The sequence below is a fragment of the Cupressus sempervirens genome, chromosome 6 (assembly GCF_028749045.1).
Source record: "Cupressus sempervirens isolate cs-2001-9-10 chromosome 6, ASM2874904v1, whole genome shotgun sequence".
Classification (NCBI taxonomy): domain Eukaryota; kingdom Viridiplantae; phylum Streptophyta; class Pinopsida; order Cupressales; family Cupressaceae; genus Cupressus; species Cupressus sempervirens.
The window spans coordinates 556,872,889-556,878,543 of record NC_143123.1 but is presented as its reverse complement, the minus strand read 5'-3'; the positions used below and the strand labels follow the sequence as shown (position 1 = coordinate 556,878,543).

The 5,655-nt window shown below is 35.0% G+C and overlaps 2 pseudogenes; both read left to right on the top strand.

Annotated features, from left to right (window-relative positions):
* The first annotated feature begins 2,291 nt into the window (after positions 1-2,291).
* On the top strand, positions 2,292-3,376 carry LOC149553472 (amino acid transporter AVT6B pseudogene; annotated as a pseudogene).
* A 362-nt stretch (positions 3,377-3,738) lies between these two features.
* Positions 3,739-4,419, top strand: LOC149553471 (uncharacterized; annotated as a pseudogene).
* Positions 4,420-5,655: the final 1,236 nt, after the last annotated feature.

Here is a 5,655-nt window from a genome sequence, read left to right as displayed (position 1 = left end):
TATTAATGGCCACCTCTTACCCCATCATTGAATCTTTTTCTTTTGAATTTACTAATGTAGTTTCAGCCATCAACATTAATCAAGAAAGCATGTTAGATCAGTATGACAGTGGAAAGATTCATGAGGAAGGAATAAAAGACATCTTTCAAGGTGGAGAGGTAGAATATGAAGCCTTTTTATTTCATTTCCCTTCTTCTCGAGAGGAATGGTCACAACTTGACACACAAGAAGACTTCTATTGCTATGAGGTGTTCAAATGTTGATTTGCAGCCTAAGGTTAGACCCCAATTGAGAAACCTTCAAGAATTAGAGAGAATCAAATTCATTTAGGACAACAAGGATATCCCAAAGGAAAAACCTCTTAGATGCTCGAGTAAAGAAGATACTCTCCAAACAATTGATAGATCAACAAGTGAAAAAAAAGAAAGTTTGAAGAGCTGGATGATAAGTGGACTTGGAATGAGCTTAACCCACTATACCTACCAATGAGGTTCCATGAAGATGACACTATTAGAGAAAATCCTCTTTTCCAAATATAAGAATCATCCTCCAGGTGGGAAAGACTATTTATTTCCTTTTGGCATGAAGAACGCTGAAGCAAGTGAACTAAATGAAAAGCCACCAAGACCATGGAAGGTTTCAACAAACACATTATTTCATAGTGAAGAGGTGTTGTCCTATTTTTTCTTGGCAAACAAGGAAGGAATTGCTCTCATGAAAATCCAAGGTATAAGCCTTTTTAATTCCTTTGTTTTAGATAAAGAGCTCTCAAACTTATTAACAAAGGATGATAGACTTATCCGAACAAAGATTGACCCCATGCTTGAAAAAGCTCACTTCTATCTTGAGGGTGTTTTGAATTCTAAAAAGCATCTTTTGTGTGTTGATGCCAAGGATATGAGTGCTGAAAATAACATAATTCCTACTTTGAAAATTTTTGAACAAGTTTTTTTTTCAGTGCATTGTTGGAAAGGAACTTGGAAATTTTTCACAGGATGCCCGGGAAAACTCAGAATTTTATGATAAAACGTGGCTCTTTGGATGTGATGATCACTGGATAATGTTTCTATGTATGATCAGTCTGAAATAAAAAGAGGACAAGTTTACCAAATGGAAGTGTTGGGTTGCACCATGCCAACACAACTCACTGTTTAGGAAAGGTTCTTTCTTCTCACAACTAGTGGATGGCTTTGTGTAAGTTTTTCCTTAGCTCTAGTCCTATGGTGAGTTCTTCTCACCAATATACATTTGTAAATCTTACTGCTCTTCATTTTTGGTGGTGTGAAGTGTAGCTATTCAGTTTTTGTGTTGTTGGTTGTTTTGGTGTTGTCCCCTTTTCTATCTCTCTGAAAGTAGCCCCCTTTCTTTGTTCCCATGACTCTTTTGTCCAATGGCTAGGCACTAGTCTTTACCATAGATTGATGGATACTTTGTGTCCCTCATGGCCCACATCCCTAGTTAGAGCCAATTTTTATCCTACTTTTAGCACCCACATTTTAAACTTTCAAGTCACCTCTATAGAGGAAATTTTGGTTGAGCTGAATTGCTAATGATTATTTATAAATTGTGACTTGTGAAGAAGATAGTGTTGTGGGGATATGTTGAACTTGAACCATCAAGTTCATAACTTCAAGTTGAGCTCAAACTAGAACCAAAATTTTCAAAGTTCAACTTTAGCTTCATGTTCAAACCCAACTTCAAGATCAAGCTTCAATTTTTAGAAGTTTATAGAATCAAGGCTCAACGCTCAAGCTCAACAATCTACTTTGCCATGTTTTGAAATGTAGATTTAGAAGCTCGGTGACTCAAAGTTCATCACTAGGTTTAGATCCAGATTTGAAGTTGAACATGTGAAGTTCATGATTCAAGATCCAAGTTTGAAAAGTTCATAAGTGTGAATTAATGTTTTGGCAGTCCAATATTAAGACATTGAGTTTGAAACTCATGGTGCAAAGGCAAATAATTGTCGTCCATAAAGGAATATTGTTCATGATACATTGGACACAAGGTCATCCAAATGCAATCTAAAATGAAAGATATTAGTGATGTTAAGGCTACTTTAGGTGGAATTAAAAATTGACCTAAAGTTAAAGTATCTTTTAAAGATCTTAGCCTGACTCTTAAAGGGAATTGAAAAAAATGGATGTGCAATATCGTTGCCTGATGCATTCTCTGAGGTTTTCAAGAATCTGAAGGAAGATGGTTTCAAAGATGGTGAAAGCTGAATGTATTCTCTAAGGCTTTCAAGGACCTGAAAGAATATTGTTATCAAGTACTAGAGGGTTTTGAAGATGGCTTCAAGCACTTTTACACCCTCTAAAAAGAGTGGCAACAAGGTCCCTCTACTGTCTGAGACTAAGAATCAACAAGGTCTAAACAATCATGATTGTAAAAATGCATCACTTCTAGGAGTAGTTTTCAATCTATCAACAACCATTATTGGGGCTAGAATCATGGGATTACCTACTACCATGAAGATTTTGGGACTTGTTCCAAGGATTTCTCTAATTGTGCTTGTTGGAATTCTAACATATGCATCTATTGAGATTTTATTGAGATTTAGCAAAGCCTGCAAGGCCACTTCATACAGAGGTGTTATGGCAGATGCTTTTGGTCCACTTGGAAGGGTTGTACTGTAGATTTGTATCATAATTATCATCCTTGGTATTTTGATTTTCTACATGATCATCATTGGTGATGTTGTCTCTGGCACATCAGTAGATGGTATGCATCATTTTAGTATCTTAGAAGAATGGTTTGGCATCTGTTGGTGGACTGGCTGACTGGTTACACTATTTCTCACCACAATTTTTATTATGGTTCCACTTGTATCTTTTAGACATGAAGATTCCTTAAAGTTACCTCTGCAGTATTAGTGGCATTATTTGTTCTATTTGTGACGATCACTGCTTGCATTTTAATTTTCAAATTACTTAGTGGCAACATCAAGATGCCAAGATTTCCACCACAAGTTGCTGATCGGACTTCATTGTGGAAGATTTTCACAACTATCCCTATATTAATCAATTCTTACCTTTGTCACTTCAATGTTCATCCAATATAGCATGAATTAAAAAACTCATCACAAATATACGCAATTGTTAAAGTTTCACTTACCTTATGTGGGGCAATGTACTTAACTAAAAGCTTATGTGGCTATACTTTATTTGGAGATTAGACTATGGATGATGTTCTATCGAATTTTGATAGAAATCCGGGAGTCCCATTTAGTAATATACTGAATGGCATTTTTCACATAAGGTATGCTATTCATTTAATGCTTGTGTTTCTAGTGATAAACTTCTCGTTATTCCTTAATCTTGATGAACTTATCTTTCCATTAGGACAACCTCTTACTTCAGATAGTCGGAGGTAAGGGAAATTGTAGATATCACAGAATGACAGATCGAGATGGGTATGACTTGAGTCTAGTGGTGTTGCTTATGCTCCTTGTAAGTCTTAGCTTGTCAGTGCCTTCATATGTGAGCATTTGTGACAATGATCCTCTCTACAAAACATGTGTTAAAAACTATGAAAAACATGGTTGTGTTGAAGAAATTTTCTTTTCATCATGCAAGCTTCCTATGAAAGGTGCATTGGCAGAAGGTTGCTGGTTTAAACAAGAATCCTTTTACTTGCATTTGAAAGAATGGGACTATAGAATTGAGTGTTGCTACCATTGTATGGTTAAAAGGGAGTCAAAAAGGGAGATTCTTGGACAAAAACTTGTAAAATATCATGGAAAGTGGCCTTTCAAGTGAGTATTTGGCTTTCAGGAACCTTTGTTAGTGGCATCTTCTACTCTTAATCTTGCAATACAACTTCATGGATGGCTTTCATTTGTAATCCTAGTGTATGATAAACTACCTTTGAGGCCTCATAAAAAAAGCACATAGTACAAGTTTACAGGACTATGTAATATATATGGCATTTTATCTATGAATGTATGGTTTTGGAGTGTTGTTTTTCACAGCAGGGATGTGGAGTTGATAGAAAAACTTGACTACTCATCAGCTGTGGAAGTAGTGGAATTTTCACTTATTGTTGCAATTCTTTGAACTTTTGATGTGAAGGATGAGGTTGCTCGAGTTATGGTGGCTGCTCCATTGATAGCTTTTGTCACCACACACATCTTATATCTTAACTTTTATGAACTTGATTATGGTTTGAACATGATAGTTTTTATCATAATGGGGTGCTGCAACTTCTAATATGGGCAATCTGGGCATGTGTTTCTTCCCATCAAGAATAGTACAAGGTTTTGACAATAGTCATTGTGGGAGGACTGGCTATGCTTTTTGAGATTTATGATTTCCCCCATTATGGGGATATGTTGATGCTCATGCTACATGACATGCTACCACTGTTCCCTTGACATACATATGGTGGAGTTTTATCAAAGATGATGCACCTTCTTGAAGCCAAAAAAATTCATTATGGATAAAGATGGTGCTCATGGCTTCCTATCCGATAGACACATGGTTTGATAGAATGAACATCACCAAAGTTGAACATAGAAAAATGAATAATCAGGTTATATGGAAGAGGACAATGTGTAAAAATGACAGGCGGCTTTAAACTGGCAGATCATTATCATTATAATTTTTTAAGTCTAAGTGTTTGGGGAATGGTTAGAAACCAAAAAATAGAACCATTGAGAGTATATTAAAAGAAAAAGGCATACGCATAAAGGCTTTCTTAAGAATCAATTATTCCAACTGAAAGGAAACTAATAAAGGAAAAGAATAAATATGCAACTCAAAGCCATAGAGGCAGTTTTTTTTTTTTTCCAGTTTGGAAGTTCTATAGCTACCAGAAGGAGAAGACAATGTTATTTTGTGATAGGGGAAAGATATTCATTTTATGCAGATTAACTGTGATAAGGGGATAGAACAATACTATTATTGTTTTATCATGTTTCTGAAATAAAGAGGGATATAAGTGTGTTTGATTTTGCAGTCATATACATTTGCATTTCTGATCTGGAAGGATTCTAAGTCCTTTTATTTCTGTTTTAGATGCAGTCCTTTATTACTATGTTAAATGTGATATATGTAGTCTTGTGGTTATGTATACATGCTTTTGCATAATAATATCTGCAACTCTTCCTGTCTCTTTTGTAATGCAAAAAGTCAAATAGGTGATCATATAGTTATTTATTTGTTTTCTCTCTTTAGGTGTTAATCTGATAATCACATTCATTCCATATTAATGGATGAATATCAAAAAACCCTTCGTGTCTTCAGGTTAAAGACATAATCCATTTGTCACATTCATTGAATATCTTTTATGAGGGAGTTGTACCTCTCAATTCAGAGGAAAATTTTTGATAGAATGATAATCTATCCATTTGTTAGTTTTTTTTGTTCTTCTTTTCAAGCATATTGAGTCATTGTTTGCATTTCTATCTGAAGGACAAAACTGTTTACTAACAATCGCAAAGGAAGTTACAAAAGATAGTGAACGAATGTAGGTCATTGATATTTTTGAGACTATGTCATGCCCAAAATATAAGGGCAAAAAAATGCACAATTTTTCTTTTTTTTCATAATTTTTTTTCCCCTTCTCTATTATTCATCTTGGTTCAAGGCTCCATCAGGAAAGAACTAGTAAGAAAACCTGATGTCTTTGCCAATACATCAAAATTCAAACACA